The sequence below is a fragment of the Heterocephalus glaber genome, unplaced genomic scaffold (assembly GCF_053883595.1).
Source record: "Heterocephalus glaber isolate CG9 unplaced genomic scaffold, H.glaber_assembly_v1.0 deba00000621, whole genome shotgun sequence".
In the NCBI taxonomy this organism is placed as follows: Eukaryota; Metazoa; Chordata; class Mammalia; order Rodentia; family Bathyergidae; genus Heterocephalus; species Heterocephalus glaber.
In genome coordinates, this window is record NW_028258153.1 from 1,279,732 (window position 1) to 1,304,954 (window position 25,223).

General features: G+C 45.2%; 1 protein-coding gene across 2 annotated transcripts in view; it reads left to right on the forward strand.

Annotated features, from left to right (window-relative positions):
* Positions 1 to 8,802: 8,802 nt before the first annotated feature.
* Positions 8,803 to 25,223, forward strand: part of Serpine2 (serpin family E member 2) — a 59,500-nt gene continuing 43,079 nt past the window's right edge. Inside the window, exon 1 of one of the 2 annotated variants that reach the window (XM_004864465.4) lies at positions 8,803 to 9,034. The gene's annotated coding sequence lies outside the window, so the exon portion shown is untranslated. Of the gene's footprint in view, positions 9,035 to 17,097; positions 17,194 to 25,223 lie in introns of those variants that run through there. The other variant, XM_087205988.1, reaches the window with a different exon arrangement.

Consider the following 25,223-nt stretch of genomic DNA (forward strand, 5'->3'; position numbering starts at 1 on the left):
CCATGGAAAGCCAAGCAAGGGAAACACAGGAAAGCAGAAATCTGCAGTCTCACAGCTGAACCACATTCTGTTTATGGTCCTTGGAGGCCCCCTCTCTTGTCCCCATTCTTTCAAACAGTGGATCTAAATTAGATATAATTGCCTCGAAAAGATCAGATTTATATCCCTGTTTCCCGTTTCCTGCATGCAACACAGGACTCTATAGAGGCAGCACAGCATCAGGAAATCAAAGGTAGCATAATAATCATAATAGCTGTTGATTGAGAGTTTTCTGGTGTTTTACATATTTTCATTTCAACTTCCCAAGGAGCCAGGGAGGTAGTATGACTACTCCTTCAACAACAAATCATGTGAGGCTTAGAGATTTTCAGGGAACTGCCTAAGATTTCAAGCTGGCAAAGAGGAGACCTGGGATTTGAGCCTTGGCCTCTCTAACTCTAAGCGTAGGGTCTTACTTGGTTATCCATGCAAACTTCTGGTTTACTTTGGGGACCTGGGTCAAGTTAGTTAGTTCTTGGATTCCAGCTACTTTGTATATTTGGTATGCAAGTTAGATTGGTCTTTTTCTAATTTAATATTTCTGTGACTCAACAGGACAATTTGTTCTGATGGAACAAGTTCTGATGAAGGTTCTGATGAAGTAGATCTAGCAGGACCTGAGATTCTTCACTATAGACAAGCTCCAGTGACGTTCCTGCTGCTGGTATACAGACTACATCTTTAGCAGCAAAAGAGTGGACTATTTCAGTATTTACATTAGTGTCCACAAATGATACCTGGCAGGCTTGTTGAAAAGTTTGGATTCAAAAGGTTTCCAAATGAGTAGATCTGGAGATGGGTTACCAGATGTATTTTTACCAAGAATCTCAAAGTGTATCTTACAGACCATCCCTGGACCATATCCTAAGAACCGCTGGGCTGGATGATCTGTAAAGTGCCTTCCTTATGCTAAAAGTCTTTGAAGATATGTTCAATGCTTAGATGACACCAGGACCAGATGTAGGTGTTAATTGCTGTGCTCAACAGTTCACACTTAAAGATCTCTGCTGTTTAATTGCTTCTTTGTAGACCTTTTAGGATAGACATCCCTTTGTGGAATAATTGCCCTAAGAGTGACCATGGCTCTGTCTGGTGTAACTAAATTAGCTTCTATTCTTTAATAAGCACCGGTCTTTCTCAGAGCCGCATAAACATGGTGGGGCCATCATCCTCATTCAATCCACGGTGGTATGCAAGTAGAGGTGATAAGTGGAAGCAGATGAGGGAGGTGAGATACAGGATCCGTGGTCACAGTAGAGACTCTGGTGGCGTAACCAACTAGAGTTGGTTAAACAGCCTGTGAATTTTTTAAATTAACTCATTATGATGATGGCAATTTTTCTTAACTCAGAAGCTACCTTAGGAGTTAGGTTGTTTTTGTTCTGCAATCTGAGATGTGATGGCATGGGGGTCTAAGTATTTGGAGACAGATCAACATCGTTTTCAGAAAGCTTTGCTACCTGGCATGAAGTTAGAAACCTAGGAGAACAAATCCATTCCTTCTGTATACAATTGGGAATCTCAAGACAATGGTCTTCCCTTTGCATTCCTCTGACACCTGTTAATAGGGCTTGGGAAAAGTATAATAAATATCATGCATTGATTCTACAATATTCCAAAGGCTATATAAGTTGCACCAGAAGAGCTGGTTTAGGTGCTATAACAGAATATATTAGACTAGGTAGATTGTTAACAACAAAAACTGCTTATTTCTCACAGTTCTGGAGGCTAGGAAGTCCAAGATCAAGATCCCGGTAGATTCAGTGTTCAGTAAGGGCCATTTACTGATTATTCATAGACTGTCATCTTCTCTATGAATCTTCTCAAAGGAGAAGAAGCAGTGGTCTCTCTCAGGCATCTTTTATAAGGGCACTTGTTCCATTCCTGGGGTGCCCTAATCACTTCCTGAAGGCCCCACCTCCCAATACCATCCATTGGTGACTAGGTTTAAATGTGTAAATTTTAAGGACATGAGAACATTCAGACCATAGCAATTGGTGTAGGAAAGAAACAGCAAAGAATCAAGCTGGACCAATGACAAAACTTTGTGTTTCAAAATTAAGAATAGTAATGATATTTGTGAAGTTCTTTGGCATTTATACTGCACTTCACTTAATTTACTATATTTTTCTTCCAAAAACTTTATAAAAGATCATTTGTACTCTTCTTTTATATGCAAGGAAACTGAGCCCCAGAGAAGAAAAATGGTTTTCTGAAGATCACAATAAAGAAGTAGGAGAAATGGAGCAGGAAGCCAGGTCTTCTGGTTCCCAGTGTCCAGTCTTCTGAGTTCTTCCCCTCATACAGTGCTCTAAAGAGCTGGAAGAGGTGGAGGTCTTAGGACATGCAAGGAGCAAAAGCATGTAGACTACCCATGTGTCAGATGTGGGTTAGTCTTCAAGGGGCTGTCACCTCTGGGAATAGTAAAATTAATTACATGTTTCATTCATTCCATAAACATTCACTGTGGGCTTCTCTGTGCAGGACACTGTGTGAAAATATAAAGATGTACAAGGCTCATTTCCTTGCCATTAGAGCCTAAAGCAAATGCTTGGATCCAAGGCAGGATATGCATAAGTATACTGTATGCATAAGTAGCCTACACTCAGAGCTCCAGGAATGCTGAATAATAAGGGGCTGACATTGGCTGAGAAAAATTGTGAAGGATCAGAATGATTTTAGTGACAGAAAAGGGTTGGTTCCCATCCTGTGTACCCTTTGAAATGTGATTTTGCCACTCCTTTTATGAACTGAATTGTATCTTGGTTACTTTCTTTGTTGCTGAGACACAATACCTAACAGCCACAGCTTAAGGCAGACAGGTTTATTTTGGCTCCGTTGCAGAGGTTTCAGTCCATAGTTGGATCCAAGGCAGGGCAGCATGGCAGAGGGGCCTTGGAGCTCATGGCATGGCAGACAAAAAGCAGACAGAGATCAAAGCGGAGGGAGAGAGACAGACCCTTCCAGTGACCCCCTCCTTAGACCAGGCTTCACCTCCCAATATCACATTTAGCTATAAACTGATCAGTGAACTAATCCACTGATGTGCATCACAGCCCACGATCCAATAGTCTCCCAAAAGCCCCACCTATGAGCATCATGAGGCTTTGGAGAACATCTACATATAAACTGTAATAGTTCTCCATCTCCAAATTTATATGCTGAAGCCCTGATACCCCAATATAGCTGTATTTGAAGACAGAACCTTTAAGGATATAATTAAGGTTAAGTGAGATCTAAAAGTGAGCTCTAATCAACAGCACTCATGTCATTAGAAGAAGAAGAGACACCAGAGACAATACTGATGGTCTCTCCTCTCCTCTTTTCTTTTCTCTTCTCCTCTTTCTCCTTCTCTGAAAAAGGAAAGGCTATGTGAGAACATAATAAGAAAGTGGCCATCTGAAAGCCAGAAAGAGAAATATGAAGAGAAACTAGCCCTGCTGGCACCTTAATCTTGGACTTTCAGCCTCCTGACTGTAACAAACATCTGTTGTTTAAGCCCCTCAGTCTATGGTATCTTGCTATGGCAGCCCAAGCTACATAACATACCTTCAGCAAGAGGCAGGGTCTTCTACTCCTTCCTGAGTCCCAGATAGCCCTGTGACTTGCTTTCAAAGTGACAGAAGAAATGACAGTGTACCAACCACTTCCAAGACTAGTCCTTAAGAGAACTTGAAGCTTTGGTTTTCATCATCTTGGAGTCTGGAGCCAGCGTATAAAGTATGGTTCCTGCTTTAAAAAACCAAAAACAACAACAAACATGTAGGAGAGAACCCTTTGATTATGAGGTATGACAGGGTGGAAGAGGTCTGTAAAGAGGGAAAAACTGGAGCAAAAACAGAGGTTCAACCATTCCAGAGGGAGTGAAGTCAGGTCAAAGTGCGTTAGACACAAATGTCCTCCTGGACCTTATCCTGCCAACCCATGGAATTGTGAACAAACAAAATGGTTGGTATTTACATTGTTAAGATTTGGGGAGGTGTGCAGTGCAACAGTCAGTAACTGATACGGGTGGAGTGAAAAAGAGGCATTCACGACCAAGAGAATGATTTGAACAATGGTATAGTGGTAGAAAATACAATATGGATATTGGTGAGTAATTTTGATTGGTAAAGCACTATGAATATATCAGAGAAAATGAGAAGATGATGCCAGAAAGGAAGGTTGATGTTAGGTTTGGAGAACTTTCATCACAGTGGTTTTTATTGTGTACTTCCTTTCCATGCATTACTTACTTAATCTTCACAAAACCCTAGGATTTGGCTATTCCAGAGCTATCCCTTGTTTTATAGACAAGGAAACTGAAGTTCAGAAATTAAACGACTTGACAAAATTACATAATGCTGAGACTGGGATTTGAACTCCAGAACCTGTGTTCATAACCTCTTCAGAAGATTGCCTAAACCAAGGAATTGGGATCTGGGGGACAAACATTGAATTATTTAAATCAGGAGAATGGCATGGCTGATGCAGTGCTTTAAAAGACTAAGCTGACAGTTGTAGGTAGAATCTGGATGAGAGAAGAGAGAGGTGCTACTACAATGCTCCAGGGACCAGTAATAAGGGTCTGAACTAGGTTGAAAAAAGTGGAGAAGAACCATAACAGCACCTAGTGACTAGCTGGATATGGATGAAAAATAGGATGAAGCACAGTGGTAGAGAACAATATGGATTTGGATGATAAAATTCTGATTGGTGAAGTCTCTAAGAACATAGCAGAGAAAATGAGACTATATTGCTAGAAAAGTAGGCTAGGGTAAAACTGTGGAGAGTTTTCATTCCAGTGATTTTTACTGAGCACTTACTATATGTCAGACAATCAATTAAACACTTTTCATGAATTAACTACTTAATCTCACACATCGGTAGTGAGAATCCATGCCCTCCTTTCTGGTGACAGAGAGGGCAGTCGATCCTGTAAAATACTTAGAAAGCACAGAAGGAAGAACTTTCGAGAGTAGGTGTGGCCTGGCAGCAAATACATGAATATTCATTCCACTGGAAGACGGGGGAGGAGAGAGGGGTGCTGAGCACTCAACTGCACAACTCTTAGGGAGGTTGAAAATGTGATGAAGGAAAGAAAAAGGCAAGCAAAGGAACTGTAAGAGAGAGTTAGGCAGAGGAGCTTCAACAATAGGCAAAACACAAGAATTTAATGCTGCCACAAGATCAACAGTGATAGAGGATGATGAACAATTACTGGGACTGTCAATAGAAGTTACTGATAACTTCTGAAAAAGAAGAAAGGATGAAGGAAGAAGGGCAGAGAAAGAAGGGATGATGGGGTGAGAAGAGAAATAAAGGGACTCACAGAAGTAGGCAGGCAGCATCCACTATGCGGTGGCAAAAGGTGTGTGGTCAGGGTGTTTGATTCTCAGCGATTCTCAGAACTGGGTGTTCCAGCCTACTTGGTGAAATGTAAGTAGCACTTAGTAATACATTCTCTTTGAAGCTGTTGGTGAAAAGTAGACAATAGGAAAGAACAAACTGATGTTCTGGTTTAATCACTTCCAGAAGTTACAAGAGAAGAAATTAGATTTATTTAAAAGCCAACTTTAAAGGGAAATAAAGAGACAAATGTCTTTTATAAGCTAAAACAATGACCACAATGACAAAACCGACCTGCAACAGTCCCAGGAAGTAACTGTATAAGTGAACTGCTAAAAACAAGTCTCCTTTCTCTTGGTTGAAACAGTCTCACAAAATAGCATGTAAAATGTTGTGTAATAAATGGTCTTGTGCAATATCTTTTAAAATAGAGGTTACCTAGGAAAGACCTGCTATCACTCTTACTATCATAAAATCTATCAGTTTTCCAGACAAAACACCAATGCCGTGTTGGGAGCTAAGGACAGCTTTCTCTTAAAGAGTACAAGGTCACACTGTTTGGGTGCATGGGGAGCAGTGGAGGTGGGGTGGGGGGATTTACATTTATTCCAAGGCACTCAACACTGGACTCCATCCAAGAGAGGAAACGAGACTAAATAGATCATTTGTTTTATTCTGTTTGGGTATTTCTTGCATTTCTCCCAACTGCGGCTCATGGACACAAAGCCAAACTCAGAGTCTGGATACAGCTGGCTAAACTCCAGGTCACTGTTTTTTATTTTTTAAGGAATAAACAATGTGAAGCTGTATCTGCAGATTAGGGCAAGCTGTACGATTGAAGGACAAAATGGAATTCTGCTGCAAAAGTGAGGTCAGAAAGAACAAGCCAGGTAGGAGTGTTAAGTGATTTGGATTTCTCAAACAAATCTGAAGTAGTGAAATGTCGATTGGAAGTAGATATCTATGAGAAATACATTGAAAGAGGGTCAAATACTGGAAGAGACAAGTACTGCTCACTGGCACCAACTGAAGCTGGGACATATCTTCTTCAGCACGGCCCTCGGATGATGGTGTCAAAGTGTCTGGTGTCTTGAATGTTGTGGAAAGTGTACCTGGGTTATTTCTTCCGCCTTCTCCTGTTGGCATCAGGAAGGCAGCCGACACCAGCCATGCACACTCAATAACAAGAGTAGTTGGTATTCCCAGCAGATCTCACAGGGAGAATGGTGCTTTGTCTTCAATGTTTTCCTTTGGGAGATGCTCATAGTCAATCCCATCCAATGGCCAAGGAGAGAGAAAGCAACCGTTGTGGCTGGGCTTATTTAAGCGTACTTGTTAACACTGCATCCTGATTTCAGAACGGACAAATTATGTACAGCATCATTCAAAGTGTTTCCTGGACAGTGCTGGGGGCCAATAAGCAAACTGACTGTCAGTCATTAAAATATAAACAGAAGAGGTAGGTCCTAAAGATTTCCAAATGTCTTTTATGGATGAGGCTCAGCCCTATTTAAGCTCTAATTGGAACAACAGTGTGGTTTTTTTTTTCCTGAAAGACACAGGGTTCATTACACGAGACTGAAATCCCTTAAAATAATATTTGTGCATGTCTCTAAAAAAATTGTTTTAACATTAGAGTGACTTTACTAAAAAAGTTAGAATTGCAAACAAACAAAGCATTTGGGCTATGAATCAATACATCAATGCTAAAATGCTGTGCGTGGCACTGGGTCACAGTTTTGCAAAATGTTCCCATTGAGGAAGACAGCAAAATGTGCAAGGGATCTCTGCATATTATTTCTTACAACTGCACGCACAATCATCTCGATTTAAATTTTTAATTTAAAAAAGGGATTGAGATAGAAATGGGTGCAGGGAATGTGGCAAACTTTGCTACTCTGGCTTCACTTGTATTTCCCAGAACTAGTTTGCCTCTCTAACTGTGTCTTGAACAATGCCTTCTCATCTGGAAGAGGCTACTCCCAGCTCCTCCAGCATGCGGAGAGAGCTCAGTCCAAACTCTGGGCTTTCTCCTCTTCTTCCCCCACCACACCTCATCTGAATTCTCCCCAGTTCCAGCTCGCCCTTTCTGATGGACCAAGACACGACACTGTCATCATCACATCTGACATTTGTCCTTCCCCTTGTCAATACGAGCTGAGCAACCACGGCATGTGGAGCACGGCTCTGGGCACTAGAGATGTGGTGAGTTGGAAGCCACGTTAAACTGGTTTCTCTTTCCTGCTTTCTGGGAGCAGAGTTCGATGAAGGAGTGGGAAGCAAAAATAGCAAAAAACAAGTTTTACGAAATCAAATCATGATGAGGGCGATGAGAGCTAAGTCAGAGAAGGAAGGCTGTAACCTTAGCTCAAATGGTCAGGGAAGGTTTCTCCGAGGAGATAATATCTGACTTGTGGGCCAAAGTAGGAAGACAGTCATGAGCGGATCCTGGGGGAAAGCTTTGGAGCCAGAAGGAACAGCAAGGCAAAGGGTTTATACCGCACCTATTAACTGAACACACATATCAGGCATGGCTGCAAGATCAGGTTTGCTTTGGGGGGGGATTGTGTTTCTTTATTTGAGGGCCAAACCTCCCATAGCTTGTTTCCCTGTAAGAAGGCCTGTGACCACCCCCAGGCTGGTCCAGATTGTACATTTTTAAAAGTGATCCCTCTGCCAAACACACACACACATCCACTGTCTAGGATGGCCACCTACTGCCCACAGGTGGCCACTGGTCCCAGTTGCTCCCATCAGGAGAAGCAACCTTAATTCAGGGCTGTGTCTAAGGACAAGGACCACGTTTCTTCCTCAGAGCTGGGCCTCTACCTGCTAAGGTGGGTTTGCGCTAAAGGCAACATAAATTCCCTCACATTACAGTTGGGTCCCCTCAAATCTAACTTGGAACAAAGGGAAACTAAAGACAGAGCCCGGAGTGGGACAGTTATCTGTTGCCACCCTGGGTCTGCAGGGGCCCAGGTGGAGAATCCCAGGACGCTGCGTGTCCTCATCCAGTCACCTGAAGGAAGGAACCCGGTTTTCTGGACTCTTGTCTGTCATCTGCCTAAGGAGACCCCTCGCCCCCGCTGCTCCTCAGTCCCCAGGCAGGGATAGGTAGGATCTAGGGCACCCGACAAACGTCTCCTCCGGGCACTGCTGTCCTGTCACCTGAATGCTCCCTTTTGGGGGGCCCTGTCTCTCCCGGGAGGCGGCCCAGTCGACCCGTCCCGCGCCCCTGGAGCTCCGCCACTCCCCACCCAGCACCCCGGCACCCACGTGTGGCTCGGACTCGCTGGCGCCGCACCTCTGGGTAGGCGCGAGTCCCGGCGCTTCCCGGGCGCGGCCCCACGACGGGGACCCCCAGGGGGCGGGCTCGGGACGCGGCGGCGGCGGTGGCGGGCACACAAAGGCGGCGGCGGGAAGGCGGGGCGGGGCGCGGGCGGCAGGAAACGGCGGGGGCGGCGCGCGGCGACGATAAAGCCCCCGCGCTCGCTCAGCCGCCGGCTGGCGCTGCTGGCTGCACGGGTCTCGCGTCGTCTGCAGGCGCCTCGGCCACCTCTGCTCCTCGGCCGCCGCCGTCCTCCCGTCGCTGCCCCGGGCCGAGAGACCCAGCTCCGGCCGCGACGAGCTCCGCGGAGCCACCTGGGGACCCGAGCGAGCGAGCGCGGTGAGTGCGGGCTGTGCGGTCCCGGGCGCGCGGGCTCTGGCTCCGTCCCCGGCTCGGCGACCTTGCTCCCGGCCGGGGCTGCGGGGCTGCGGGGCGGGGCGCCGACGGCGAGGCGGAGGGAACTTTCTCAGCCCCGCAGGCTGCCGCGGCCGGCGCCGCCGCTCTCCCCCGTCCGGATCACGGAGGCCCCGGGCTGGGCGAGGCGAGGGCGCGCGGCGTCTGGAGCCCCGAGCTCGGCCCGCGACCCTGAACCCGGGAGATCCGCCTCGCGGGCGTCCCCTACCCGGGCTTAGCGCAGCTGTGCGCTGCCGGACACGGAAAGGCAGACCGACTCTGTACTTGTTAGCCCTGCCTGAGAAGGGTGGAAGTAACCGATGGTGTAGCAGAACGCTTCCAACTGGCCTCTGTGACCGGCTCACCCGGCTCAGGCAGGTCTCTGCTAGTTTCATGGGTGGAAGTGGGAATTGACAGGCTGGTTAGTGACTACAGGTAAGGAGAAAGTACTCTGAAATTCTGGGAGAAATTGGGTACAGTGTTTGATTTGCCCACAAGCTGAGCGAGGAGAGAAAGCTTCTATTACATAAGCCAGCACTCCACCTTCAGGTGTTACGGAAGATGCTGGTGAAGATTTCAGTGTTTTAAGGAACGAAACCTAGTCTTTCTCTCTGGAGAAATCGCAGATGCTGCTGTTGTATCTTGCTTGGACAACTTTGCAGAGCGCCTTCTTACATTTAGCTTCAACATAAAAAGGTGTTTGAAGGTTTCTCTTCCTCTTTCAAGCCAGGACGCAGTTTAGTTCTCTGAACCGTTCTGGAACGGTTTGTCTGATAATTTTGTATTTTGGAGATTTTATATTGGAAGTTGACCGTAGATAACTGGAAAAAATGTCAGCATCGCTAATTTGTACATCTAAAGCACACTTAAAAATTGGAAGTACTTTCAATGCTGTCTGCATATCTAAATCAGTCATTCTAAGCTATTCGCCAAAAAAAAAAAAAAGAAGAACAAAAAGAAATGTCTTCAGCCATTCAACTGTAGGTTCTAGTCTTAAAAGGGAAGGTTTCTTTCAACCCCCAAGTTTTGAATTTTCATTAAAATAATGTTTGAAAATATTGTAGCGTGCAGGGCAATTACTGAAGGTCATGAAGATGCCATCCATCTTTTATTCTTGAAAAAAATAAATAAACCCAAGCAGAAAATCTCTACCTCCTTGAGAACTTCACATTTTCGTGCAATTTTGAAAGGGCAAAAGTTATGTCCCTCCAAAGGATGTTAATTTTCAGTTCTACATGAGGGGTTAAACACAGTCAGAGAGATGGTAACCTAGCCAGGTCCCCAGCCACACCCCCACTTTACTGACGTCTTCCACCCAGTCCCTGACCCACAGTAAGGGGATTTTGGTTCAGAGAGGTTGAGGAAAGTCTCTTATTCCAAGTCCATGTGGGTGATGCTTCAGAGTCTCACTTGATCATCTCCACTCTGGTGGCCTCCACCCTCTCCAGCTGCTCAATCCTCTAACTACATCCGGATCCTGTCCTCATCCGAAGATGCTCAGCTGGTGACGTCAGAAATTTCAGTGTTTTAGGGATTCCAAACCACAGGCTCCTTCCTTCCAGGTTGCAAACTGAAGCTCCCATGTCACCTTCCTCAATGGAGAGATCTCCAGTGTCTTCCCTCCTTAAGGCTCAGCGGGTGGCCTGGTGGCCTACTCTACTGAGAACATAGAGATCACCAGACTTGCTGCATGTTCTACCCTCTCTCTTCCTTACAGCCCTTTCCATATTTACTCTGATAGCCAGTATATCCTGGCTTCTTCTGAGTCTGTGTATTTTGCCAGAGCCTCGTATACAGTAAGTGTAGCAGTCCTTGTTGTCTTGGAGTGGATATTCTTGTGGGCAAAACCAGCAAACATAAATATAGTATAAAATATAGGATTAAAATGAACAAGGTAGAGTGATGGAAGAAAAATCAAATTAGACTGCAGACTTGGAGAACATGAGAGAGGAGCCCTTCTCGAGGCAGTGACTTGTGTCTCTAGCTGTATCCTGAATCTCAACACATCCTTTTCCTCAAGAATTGTACTTTTATCTTCAGTGCCTCTCCCTGGGAATTCCTCTTTTTTCGCAGTATTTTAAAATGCCCTAGACTTGTTCCTGTGTTCCTGCTTCAGCTCTCGTTGCCACCATGTCGCCCCAGGCTTCTTAGTCAAGCCCTACCCAAACTCCTTTTCTTCTCAGCCCTTCCCAGCTGACCAGAGGCTCCCCAAAGTAGGAGAACCCACAATTTCCTGAACGGGCAGCTCCCCATTATACAGACTTCTCTGTAGCGTCGATGAGGTGCTTTTGTGTCTTTCCGATGCCTTTCTCCTCTCTGTGCCATCTTTTGATTTTCTTTCTGTTCCCTGGCATCTCTGCTACCTGCTGGGCTCCCTAAGGGCTCTCTTCACCCCTTTTCTGCTCTCTGTGGAGTCTTTGGCTGCAGCTTCAGCTCTCAGCAGTCTAAAGTGAGCCCCAGCTGGGCATCCAGCAGAGCATTCTCCTGTGTTCTAGCCAGTTCTCTGCATTCTGGTAGGCTTATCCAAAAAAAGAAATCCAAAATCAGTTCTAGTTTTTACTGCCCACCACATAACCACTTCATCATTAGCCAGAATTGTCCCGTGCTTTGTTTGTTCATTCACGTTTTAGGTGATGGTGCCCCCGTTCCCCGAAGTGTTTAAGCAGGAGCCACACAGTGACCCTGGACTTGTGCATTCCTGCCTCTGGCAAGTCAGCAGGTCCTGTTGCTTCTCCGTGCTGTGAGAAAATGCTTTTGAACTTGTGTGGTTGTGGCTGATAGAGGATTCTAGTGTTAACTCGCCTGTGTCTACACTGCAGCCTCTGCAGACCTCGTTCATCGCTGTCTCACTCCTTCATCCCCCTACCCCAAGGCGATGCGACAGGGTGCGTTCCACATCCCAGACGACAGCTGGGAGACTTAACTGTGGGGACACAGGCTGCTCCAGCAACCCTCAGCCCTTGAAACATCGGGCCCACAGTCATGCAGTGTGTTGCCAAGGTCACTTAGCTCCCTTGAGGGGCAGACTCGGGTTCTTGTCAGCACACGGCTGAGGAGCTTTCTCCAGTGCCCCAGCAACTCACCAGGCTGCTGGCTCTTTGTGACAGCCTCACAGAATCTCAGCTCTGTTCAGCCCCTTTCCTTGCTGAAATGACTTTCTTGCACACTGGGCTTCCTGTAGACTCACATACCGTGGTGCTACACGTACCCCTGCTGTATCTCTGCCAAGGAGTCCCTTCCTCCATCTGCGGTCAGTGTTTGCCTAATTCCCACCCCTTTTCCAGACTCCGGTCTAGTATCACCTATTTTAAAATATGTTTCCTGGCAATCACTAACCCCGCCTGGCTCTGGCCCGCATGCACAGTGCACAAACATGGGCCCCTACCGCATGCATAGCTCTGTGGTGCCAGCTGCTGTGTTGTAACAGGCGTGCTTTACCCTCTAGACTCCAAGCCCTGTGAAGACTCGTCTGTGTTTTGGTCTCTTGTTTGCACCAGCAATGGCATGGGACGCAAGGGCATTTCACAGATGTCTGAACCACCCCAGCTTCATGTGTGCTCTGTGGACCAGTGCTTACATTTTAGGCTTAAAGGGGACTTCTCCCCCCAGACTGCCACTTCTGCTTCTGATACTTCTGAGTTTATTATTTATATTCATGCTTTTTAAATTTCTGGCCCACCATGTCTTTTGAAGTAGGACGTGACTGAGAGAACAGCAATACGGAGTGTATCTGTGCCTGTGCTCACTTGGGTTATCCTCATCTGAACCCTTGTTTTGGCTTGGTTCTGTCTTTCTCAAGGTCCATTGGCTCGGCCTTTCATGGTTTGTACAAGGTAGAAGAACACACTTAGGTTCATTTCCATTAACCTTCCTGGAGGTATTGATTTGTGACTGCTTAGTGACTTTTTTTTGGCCATGGGAGTCTTGTGGCTGGTAAGCTTGGTGGGAAGAACCCTGGGCTGGGAGAGGTTCCGGCTGTGCCCCTGACTTTCCACATAGACCATCTGGAACTCTGTTTCCTTGTCTCTGTAATGGGTACCATTGAAATGAATGATCTCAAATGAAAGTCTTATTAAAGACAGCTTATAAATCTATAACTTCTTTGCTTTTTTCCCCCCTGCTTCAGCTTTCTCATAAATACATTATCAACTGTAGATGAAATTTTCTTAAATGTATTATTCTGTTCTGTGTACCATGAAGTTCTGGTCTGTCTCTTTGTTAAGTCTATAAAATCTTTCTACATTAGTACTCAGAAATAGCATTGCAGGCCAACATAAAGGTTTAGTTTGGAGGCACTTATAAAATTGTTTAAGAAATCAGGCCCCATATGCTTGGGTGTTTTTTTGTAAACCTGTTCTCCATATATGTTCCCAATTTTTCTTTCTAAATCATCTTTCTTCATGAAGAGATTGTATGTGTGATCTGGAAATCAATGTTGGCTTTTTAAAAAAAATGCCCTCAGGTGCTGATTGAGGTCAAATGCAATACAGCACATTTTTAGGCTCTATCTATAAGTTTCTAATCTGTCTAAGAACACTGAAAGATTAGTACAGTTTTATTACTCTCTGGAGAGATGCTACCTCCCACCAATAGGCCCAGTTTCTTTACACAGCAGTGCCTCTCCCCTTTATTCCCCTGTAAGTATCAGGCGTGGACACGAGCCCAGGCCAAAGCAGTCAGCGTCCCTCCTGGGGTCCCTTGGTGCATAGCCATGGCCACTGAGACCTAAGCAATCCTCTGACTATTTGTAATGTCGTTAGCGTATTGTGACAGACAGGTCCCCCATTTCATCCCTGAATTCCTCCAGAGTTTGGGGCAGACCCCTTAGTTTAAGATCAGATCAGGATCATGCAGGTTCTTGGCTCCCTTTGATCTCAGACTTTGCTCTTTGCTTCAGAAGATAATTTGAGAATTGGAATACACTGTGCCCTTCTATTTTTATCAGTTAATTCTTAGGAGAAAGATAATGTAGAGAAGATTTCAGCGAAAAAAACAAAAACGCTATCAAAAAACTGAAAGGATTCCTTGAATTGCACGCAAATCTTGATAAATTCAACTTTGTTTTGATCCCCACCCCACCCCCACCCTGCAGTGAGAACTTTGGCAACCTGGGGAATTTCTCCTGAGAACATACCAAAAATATCATCGGTGCCTTCTCCCGCCACCTTCCATGTTTCCCCCTCCATGTAATGCCAACAAATATAGTTGTAGGAAAAATAGCTATTTGTTTTTATTCTAAGTTTTTATGGTCCAAATCTTAAAAATGCACATGGGTATGTAAGAGGGCTTAATGCCAAGTACAAATCCCACTCCAAAATGAATAAGGTGACGGCAAATGAAAATTAATGTTTCTTGCTTTCAGGAGAGGATTGAATAATGGCAGTGCTTGCTTCTACTAAAATATCTTTTTCTTCATTATGAAAGCAAGCAAGCTACTTAAGAAGTTACTATATTTTTATTGACAATTCGGTATCTGTTTAGACTAGATGAGCTGTTAACTCCTGTTTTATCTTTTCTTTCAAGTCCAGGAACCTAAATCAGAGTAACTCAAGCAGAATCACAATACAAGGGGAGATGATTCCTTTGCACTGCAGACCCCAGGCCTGGCAGAGGTGGCTCTGGCTCTGGCTCTGAAGGTGACTGGTAGCAGAAGCTGAGGGCCTGAGGCTCTCTACCCTCCCTCCTTGTCTTTTGGTTCTGCTTCTTTCTGCTGATTGCCTTCTTTCCTTCAGAGACCATGACTACAGGTATCTCTAGGATTATTTTCCTGTAGCTTCCTGGGGCTTCCTTGGCAGTTTTATTTGGAAAAAATCTTAGAGAGCAACTCTGATTGGCTCAATTCTGGTCCTTTGCCTTTCCCTACCCCAATGGCTGTGGAAAGGAGAATTGGGGATCTCTGATTGGCTGAGGTCAAGTCATGTGCTGGACCCTGTGGTCCTGAGAAGAGAGAGTGTTGAAGGGGACACGCTGGTCAGGCAGGTTACCCAACTGCCGTTAGTGTTCAGTTGACAGAGGCTCATGCCTGCCTCTGGGATACTGCTAATATTCCACATTATACAGTTGGGAAAAAAGAATGTGGAAAAACTGACCTGACTATAAATCATTGTGTGTGTGTGTGTGTGTGTGTGTGTGTGTGTGTGTGTGTGTGTGTGTGTGTTGATGCCGGAGCTGGACCCAGGTCTATAAATGTCCAAACTGTGAGCTGCTACCAAGGGTTTCAAAGATTTAGACGCCAGCCATATTTATACCTCTTCACAAAGAGATTCCTGCTAAACCACATACCTCCTTCCAAAAGACAGCTTCGCACTGCGTACATGATATCCGTCAGTACCCAACCGAAACAGGAGGTGGAACAAGGCCAGTTTCTTGATGTTGTTTGAGGTAACGTTTTTATGTCTTTTGGCCCTCTGGTTCATTCCTTAGACACTTTTTTTTCCCCCTGAGACTGGAGTCTAAAATTAGTACTGACCTTTGGATTGAGAAGGTAGACTGCATTTACCCAGAGTCCAAAGGAGTAACTTGCTCTGGGCTGCCTAAACCTCAGCAGAGCCAAAGAGTAAGTGTGACATAGTTTTCAAAGGCTACCTAATTGAACTCTGAGATTTAACTTTTCTTTCCTGGAGTATATTGTTACCTTTACTTCACAATTTGTCACTTCTAAACAGCAGAGGTTCTCTCCTCCTCTTCCATAGTGTAGTAATTAAGGGGCTGTTGTAGTTAATGTTTTTGAGAGAATACAATGGACCCTCAAGTTACGACCGCCCTGACATACGAACAATTTGGGTTATAACTTGAGTTATGACCCAAATGCCAGCCACTTGTGCTTCCAGATGGTCTCAGATACAGATTTAACCCTTGAAGAGTTCTGGAAGGAACGTGAGAACATCCTTTCCTGTGTAGGTTAATTGAGAAATCCTGGGCCAATGTCTCTCTGAGGATACCGAGATCTGCCTGTGTACAGGAGAGAGACTTTGAAGGCCGTGTAGAGGAGCCTGAGCCTTCAGTTGATCAACTTGAGTTACAGCCAGCCCTCAGGAAAGAATTGAGATCATAAGTCAAGGGTCCACTGTATATTTATTACAGGATACATAATTTATGGTATTATTTTATAATATTTTTCCAAAAAGTCAGATGCAGAGGGCTGCAAGAGATCTGTCCACACAGTAGAGACCCAAAGAATACATCTGAGGCCCTGGATCCTACAGCAGTGTCCCCTACAAGTCCAGCCGGAGGCCTAGAGCCCACAGCAGTGTATCAAGGATCTGCACTGGAAGGCCCAAAGGCCAGTGGTGGGAGCTAGAAAGTCTGTGCCTGTGGGGTAAAGGGTCTGTGCCACCAGGCTGAGGGATCTGCACTGGAGCCAGGAAGTGATGCTCAAGGTGAAGATCAGCACTCCCCTAAGGAGAACAACAGCCATTCCTGGGGACAGTGAGGACTTGAGCTCCTCTGATGACAGGAACAGCCGAGTTTGTATCAGGGAAACCAGCTATGGCAAGCTTCTCCAAGAAAATCAACAGCGTACAATCTTCCCCTCCAGTTCTCCTTTTATGCTATTGGTAACAATCCTTAGGTCCGTCTTCCATGCCCAGAACCACCACACTGACTCAGTTCAGCTGGCACTCCAAGTTGACCATTAGTTAATCCACCACAGGGGCCAATAGGCTATGGTTCACGTCTATATTTGGTCAGTTACAATCATAAGGCCAGAGCCAAACCCCAGTATCTTCATCTGTGAGTTGGGCATGAAATTAACCACCCTTTCAATGTTGTGAGGATGAAGTAGAGAGTGTGTCTTAGGTGCTGAACCTAGTGGCAGAAATGGAGGTGGCTTAGGAGACATGGGTGGCCGAGTGCCAGGTTCTATTTGTGACAGGAGGACAGGTGCACATTTGACTTCTCTGAGATTCATGTTTCCTTGGTGTCTTTGACCTAGTGAGTGAGAAGCTTGCTGTGTGTGTTTGCCCGCTTTGTTTCCAGACTTCTGAGCATCTGTCCTTCCTGCAGGCTTCGGGCTCTCTGTGTTCTGGCCAACAGCGAAGGAAGCCTGACGCATGAAAGACGTTTTCTCTGACTCTCGCCCTTGCCTTAGGGAGAAGAACAGCCAGGTTTGCAAGAGTTCTTTGGAGGGACACATTGTAGGAGGCCTGTGAGGCTGGGTGCATTTCCCTGGGAGTTAGTTGTAAAAAATGAATAAATGTCTATGGAGTAGGAAAAATCATCTGTTTGGTTTAAAACATAGGCCTTTGCAAGTGTAGCATCCGGAGCCTTCCCTTTTCATGCTTATTTATCGGACTGTGAAAAAGTCATTCTACTACGTCCGATGATGTCCAGATATCCAGAAATAACCATTTTAAACATGTGCTGAATGTCCTTACGCTACATGGTCATTTAATTATGATTTGACTCCCTTTGTATGACTTCTGAGAAGGTTGGAATAACTTTAGCAAACGTTCCCCAGTGTATTTCCTGCTATCATTGGTAGGATTTCTTTTTGTTTTGTTTTGCTTTGTTTTTGGTGCCGGAGATCGAACTTAGGTCCTTGCGCTTTCAAGGCAGGCGCCAGAACCACTGAGCTAAATCCCCAGCCCATTGGTAGGATTTCTTTATAGGCTTTCACAGGCAAATATCCACTTGGGACTTTGTGTAGCATTCTAAGTAGCTGCCTATGCCTGAAAAGTTGCTCTGTCAGTGGGGTGGGAGCGGCCAGAGAGATCTTGTATGATGGCTTAATTATAAAGAAAGCTTTCATTCTAAATATGTGGCTTTTCTCTTTGAAATTAATTTACTAAAAGACTCATCATCTGCCAAACCTATGTTAATTTCTTAATGAAATGTTGGTTAAAATAGCAATTTGGAGGATTGGCCGAAGGTGCTAAAATATTCATAATAAACTTATTCTTGTGCAGCAAGGTGGTAAATTATGAATATCAAAGTGCTGATTATACTAACGTGAATTAATTTAGCATAGTTGAATGTATGAAAACATAGTTATTCCCTTGTCTATATGCCACTCATTAGGCTAAAATTTCTTTGAGCAAGATAAGTATATTTTTCACAGGTATGTGGCAAAATCATTGCTTTTGTGCCTCCCTCCTCCACCTTGCAGTCTAGTTATGTGTTTGACCAGTTGGGAACCCTCAAATCTGTCTTATCCTTCCGGGCTCCTTCTCCTATGCCTGGAATGGAGATTCCAGAAAGGATGCTTCAAAGGGAAAGGGAAGTGAAAAACTGGATCATCAGAGCATCAGGTGCTGTTGGGTGTAGTTTGTACATGACCGTGTCGAATCCTAGCAACCCTCATAGGGTGCAGTTAGACCCAGTTTCTAAGTGCGAAAACTGAGACTCAGACATTTGGAGCAACCTGTTCACCTACTCAGGGACAGGATGTACACTCCGGTTCTGCATGCCCCTGTATGGATATTTTTTATTCCGAAACGCTGTTTTCAATGACTGACCAAGTAACAAACCAAAAGTACCCATAGAATAAAGGTGAGGACATGGCTGGACAGAATGAATTTGGGAGTTAAATGAACTTGGGTTTAAACCAGCTAGTCACTGTGTGGCCTTAGGCCAGTTTCCCTCTCTGCTCCATTTCCACTGCTGAAAAATAGAGATAATAAGGATGTTATTCTCTTTGCAGAGAAAGATCGCATTTGTGCTGTTTCTTTTTTTTTTTTTTTTTTTGGTACCAGGGATCGCACTCAGGTCCTTGTGCTATTTGTGCTGTTTCTTAGGCAGGGAAATAGGCAATTCATTGACTTAAATACTTTGCAAGGTCAGGGCAGTGGCAGATTGAGAACTGATATCTGTGTCTGCTGTCACCTGTTACCTCTCCGTGTGCCAAGTCTGGGATGGTTTGTTACTGGTATTGTCATCTGTCACACTCCCTTGATTATCCTCCTGAATCTTCCCCACCCCTTACTTGGAGACTGCTGCTACGTTTCCCTAGAGCCGTGTGGCCAATCCTTGTCTCCTTCTCTCTATATTCACTGCCACGTTCTTAGACAGGATTCTTCCATGACAATAAAAGAGATGCCCCAAGGCTTCCTCTTGATAGCTGCCCCACACAGGAACTCTAGGAGGGGAAGGTGGCAGTTCTATTATATTTGGGTGACATCCAATTTCAGAGCGAGGTTTTGAGCACACAAGTGCTTGGAAGAGCACAGCAGTTATCTACAAACCAGGTTAACCTTTGAGGGTCTTCTTCACCTAATAGGAAAGGCACATCTGTGATAGTCTAGCAATGCAAGATTGCTTGAGAACCATGATATACCACACTGTGTGCGTGTTTGGGTGCGTGTCTAAGTGCTCTGTCTGTAGAGGATTTCAACCCAACAATGACATTCTCTTTGAGTTAGTTTGCTTTGTTATCTTCATGCACCATGATGATAAAATATTCCTCCACCAGAGCAGATAATTCTGCCATCCCCATCCTGCTGCTAAGTCTTGAATTAGGTCAGTAATGAGCTGCCAAAATGAGTGACACTAATGAGGTGTTTGGATGGTCAAACGGCAGTGGTGAATGTGGACTGAGTCTTCGGAGAAGGCTTCCCAGAAGTCCTCGTCAGCCGTCTGGGCTATGAAGGGATTCCAGGAGAGCAGTCTGTGGTCCTGAGGACCAGAGCAGTCCTCTGTGCCCTACGTGGGGGCTGTGGGCTGGAAAAATGCTCTCTGCACCGTCCAAGTGGCCCTGAGAAGCTTGAAGCCCAAGATGCCTGGGTAGACAAAGCGATGGGATGTCCCCAGGCCTTGGTGGTCTCCTCTGGGATGTGGGGCAACAATGCCCAGTTTTTATAGGGCTCCAGAGCAGAAGCCCTACACACAAAGAAGGGACTTAAATGTCAGGAGTGTGGACAAGAGGTGAAGTCTCTAGGCGTGAAGTGAGAGGTCAGCACGCACCCGGTCAGTGGTCCTCCTGGATAATACAGTCCTCATTTTTTTTTCTTTGACTTTACTCTCCACAAAATCCTTTTTGCCCTAAACTCAGTAGTATTGTAGCTATTGATTTGTATGGCTGTGAATTGTTTGTTTGCCTGACTGTGGCTGAATGCAAGCAGACACTCCTTCATGGAGGAGAAATGAGTTCCCTTTAAAAAGATGAAAGTTTTAGTGGGCAGCGTTTATGTTACTGGCTTGACTTTTACTTTGATTAAATGCACAGGACTCTAAGATACCAGCACATGCAGAGCTACACGAAGGCCTGTTTCTTCGGAGCCTGGCACACGCATGGAAAACAGTGCCTGAGCAGTGAGCCATCAAAAGGTGCTGAAGTATAGACTTTTTTCTGAAAACCTGACCCAGCTTAAGGGCTCTGTGGCTGAGTATGAAGTGAAAAATGTCCTCAAAATTGTTCTTCGTAAAAGGGAGCTGGTGCCTCATGGGGTCCTTACAAAATCTTTTATGTTGCTGAGGTCCCAAGAAGTTCATTATTCTGAGTTTACAAAAAGGCTTAGAGGATAAAACTCCTCAGGGACTGGTTGCAAGTAACAGGGAAAGCACATTAGCCACATTAGCCAGATGTGTCCTTAACCAGTCTTTATTATATGGCTTGTAGAGGTTGCATGATGAAAAAGGCTTAAATATTTAAAGAGAACCAAAAACACTGAATAATTATCCAGTATATGTCACAATAGCCAAATGTTGACTTTCGTATTAAAATAATGTTGGTTGCTGTAACCTATAAACCCAAATAAGTACCGTTTCTCAAGCACAGTGGGAGGTTATTCTCCGAAGGGAGTGCCTTTGTGAAACATGGTGATTCCACATACAGACCTTCTAACACCTCTGGCTCCACTTTCCTTAGCAGGCGGTTGCCAAGGTCATGGTTGTGGCAGCAAAAAGGTGCTGGAGGATGGCATCTGAGAGGTTCTGGTGGGCCAGGGCCTAGGTGTGGCACATAGCACTTCTCCTGGCACTAATACAGCTCAGCGTTCTGGTCACTCCCACTTGCAGGAGAGGTGAGGAAAGGAAGCCCAGTTCTGAGGTTGGGAAGGTGAAGAAATGGGTGGCTGCAGAGCTAGCACCTTTAGGTCAAGTGAAAAGACTATTAAAGGTCACTTTTTAAAAGTTGCATAGTCAATAATCTGCCGTAGGTCATGAGTCTGTCAGGGCTCCTCGGGTTCTTGTGTTCTCTGTCAGAAGAATCAAAGCAGCTTGGCACAGCAACAAGGCTTTGATTTCGTCTGCCCAAGGACCAAGGGGACACCAGTGGGGGACAGGATCCCCAGCTGACCAGGTTGAAGATGTACAGCGTTTATGGCATCTGCAGGGTAGGTGGGGACCTGGCCTCAAGGTCATCAGGTGTGGAAGTGGGGTTTCAGTTGCGTGTGACTCATCTCATTAACACCTTAAGTCTCTGCCTTAGGGTGTGATTAGTTTTTACTATGCTAAGAAAGTAAAAGTAATCATAGGTTACTTTGGTGATTATTCTATGCCTGTGTTTTCCCCACGCACACCTCCCTTCATCGGGGAAGATTTCTAATTGGGTTTTAGAGCAGGGCAGATCACTTCCCGGCCTCTGTGGGTTTGATCTTTAGGATCTTGTCTTTCTTGGCCCTGGCTTCTGGGGATCTCTGCTGACCTCACAGGCTTTGAAAGCTGAGCTGACTGCCCATCCTCCTGTCTCCAGGTGTGTGCTCCTAATTTCATAGTTTTGAAGACGGGTCCACACTCTTTTAACTCTCAACTTTTCTGGTCTGTCTGTTAACCCCCTAAGACTGAGGGCTAGCCCAGCTGTCTCAAGTATATTTTGACTTCTGAGAGCAGTTGTCCTGCAGCACCATGAAGGGCTCCTTGTGGCTTTAGGTAGAGTTTTTGGTGGCAGTGTCACACATAGCCGTGGAGATGCTGTGTCAGGAAACTTGGACAGTCAGGAGATGGAAAGTGGTTTAGGAACTCAGAAAGCATTTCGGGCCCTGGAGATCCCTGGGAAGAGTCTGAATTCACTTGCCTCTTGGATGGTGGGAGTGGAAAGAGTGCTATTTCTAACTCATACTGACTTCACGTATTAGTCATAAAGTCTGTTCAGTCTGGCTGTCCCAAACTTTCAGGGCAATGGCGAGGATCTTCTCAGTGGGAAATAAGGAGGATGGGGTTGCCTAATTTGAGAAGTGCCTCCTATTCATATGCACATAAGAGAGGCCAATCAAAGACAGAAAGCATTTGTACTGGGGGGGGGGTTGGCTGGGGGGGGGGGGGTTGGCTCAGTGTGGAGAGCATCCTCGGGTTCCAGGTTTGATAGAAACTTGTTCTGCATCTAGGAATAAAAGGAGAGGCCAAAGTTCAGGAGTGGCAGCACTACCAATCCTATCTGTGCTCTGACTGAGGGAAGGATAGGGCACTCAGAAAGCCTAGATGGGGGCGGCAGGGAGCGCTCTCTCTACAAGAAGCCCTCGCCCTGCCAGTCGCAGGGCAGACCCATCCCCATGCTCTCTCACCTCTTTCCAGCTGTGTGACACTGACAGATTAGCAGCCTCTCTGCCTCTCTGTGTGTGAGATGCATGTTCAAAAGACTGCACACAGTAGGAGCTTCGTGATACAGTGTCTCCCGTGATCCACACAGTGGCTGTCTGAGGTACAGGGTAGAGGAGGAGACTATCACCGATTTTAGAGAGGGGGAAACCAAGTCACAGAGCAGACATGAGATTGAGCCTAGCACAAGACCTATTCCACAGTCGTGCTAAGGTAAAGTTGAGTTTCTTCTAGGAAATAGCTGAACACCCTGGTGCCTCCAGATGCCTTCAGAAGGCTTTAGCATGGACTGTAGCTAGGGAAATGGAGGCAGGTTGACAGAAGAACCTCGAGATTTGGCTTAAGCCATGTTTGGAGCCACATTTCCCATCACTTCAGGTGGTTTCTAAGCTTAGAACACTTTTCTAAGTGTTTGACAGAGTTGGGGGTAGACCCGGACCTGTAAAGAGTGATCATCTTTTTTTAACATTCCATTGAAATTCATTCATTTACAGGCTTTTTGTACTGAAAGAAGACAGCACAAAAGAGCAAAGAATCAGCAACCAAAGCACAGGAGGCTTCTTATAGTGGAAGCTGCCGGTCCTCTTCTCTAGTCTTTCCTGTTGATCATTCCCTTTCCTTACTTTAGAAGTATTTTCAGATCCTGTGCCTGTGGACACGTATCTTTATTTATGTATTTCATTTATTTTGGAAGGTGGCTTGTCTGATTTTCTCCCATACGTTAAAGTGAAGGAGTCAGGAACCATCTACGTCTTATACAGTGCCAACTCTTTCTAGGTAACTGTTTCACTTCCTGTAATCCATGCCAGGAAGTTAGTCTGAAGCATCTGGATGAACCAAACCTAGGGGTAGAGGTCTTTTTTATCAAGAGTGGGTAGAGAGGGGACTTTGTTGAAAGAACGATAGTAGAAAACAAGAGATTCTCTAGTTAATACACAGTTATTTTTGCAGATGCCAAGACCTGTATTAAAGCACCCTACAGACACCTAGTAACAAATGAAAAATAATGGCTCCGTGTTTACTGGTGGAATCCTTTTTTTTTTTTTTAAATGTTCTGTCTTTGTTACATTTAGAGGAAGTGATGGAGAAATGTTTGCCCTGAACTTTTTCTTTTCTCTCTGAACTAAGTGAACCTACTCAGGGTCATAGGTGTGTTAGGAAGCTGAGCTCTTCCCTTTGCCTTTCTCAAGTGCCAAAAGGGAGCTCAGCATTGTCTTGCGTTCTTTCTGTTTGCTCTGGGAAAAGGTAGTAAGAAAATACTCTCTGGTGCCTGTGTGAGAAGAAAAAAACTAGGATGGGTGACCATGTGATACTGCATTTTATTTGTGTGATGTCATGGAAGGGGACGTCTTAGATGGCATCGTCTGTTGGGATCCGCAGCAGGAAGTGTGGAAGAAAATGAATTTGTCAGGACACCCAGGATTATAGCAGGTCAGAGAGGCTAACAACTGCCAGACTCAGAAGAGACAGATGAAAAGTAAGAGGGTCCTTTGGCCAGTTAACAATTCCCCACATTAACTAAGTGTTCGTGGGAAGCTCACTTGTTATGGGAAGATTGATTGGCAGGTACCATATGTAGGCAAGTTGACGGCCCAATTCATAAAAATAAACTAGAGTTAGGGCCATATGGCTCATGGAGAGTGTGCCAGTCAGTAGGCACAGGAGGTTTAGCATCTCAACAGTTACACATCCAAGGTCACTTCATTCCTAGATATTGGGAATGTCTTAGGTACTAACTATAGAAAATATAAGGAAATAGACCCTGGTAAGAGGTTCTTGAAATTGCTAGTTTTGGGCTCCTTTCATTATTTCAAATTCTGTTCCTTAGTAGAGCAAAAAATTAAAGGTTCAAGATTTGCATGTTTAAGGAACAAAGCTAACTTGTGACTGGTACGTTTATTTACTCAATAAATGAATATGTATTTAGTGTCCATTGTGTTCCATTAAGTTTAAATTCTAATGATGTCAGTCTTTGCCCCTTTGATTATAGTTATGGGTTATATCTAGATGTCTCCCCAAAGCCTCATGTGCTAATAGTTGGGGCTTTGGGGAGGTGACTGGATCAAGGGTGTGAGATACTGGAGCAGTCCACTGCTGGGTTTGTAGCTGGATGTGATGCTGGCAGGTAAAGCCTTGGTGGGCAGAGGTGGGTCACTGTGGGCGTGGTCTGTACATCTGTCCTGCCTTGAGGGCTCGCTTCTTCCTGTCAGCCATGCTATCTTGCCTTGGAACCAGCTGATTATGGACTGAAATTGCTACAAACTGTGAGCCAAAATAAACCTTTCCTTTAATTTATGGGTATTTGGTATTTTGTCCCAGCAATGAGAAAGTAACTGAGACAGTTACCATTCATTAGTTGCCACCCTTTGGTGATGGCTCTTGCCTGGTAGGGGAAGGCTGGCCTACCTCCTCTTCCGGTGCTCACCTCTGCTTACTAATTTGCTGTGTTTGGGGACATTAACAATCAAAGAGTGTTTTACTACCCATAAAAGCAACAGCCACCTTCCTCATGTGCCTAAAACTCTTAATCCTACACATCACTTTCTGACTTGTTTCTTGATCATTAAAGGCTTCTATCTTGTCAATCAATCTGTAAGCTCTTAAGGGCGGGCCCTGCTTTCCTTTCATCTTTGTAATAGCTGCCACTGTTGCTTAGCTCCTCTTG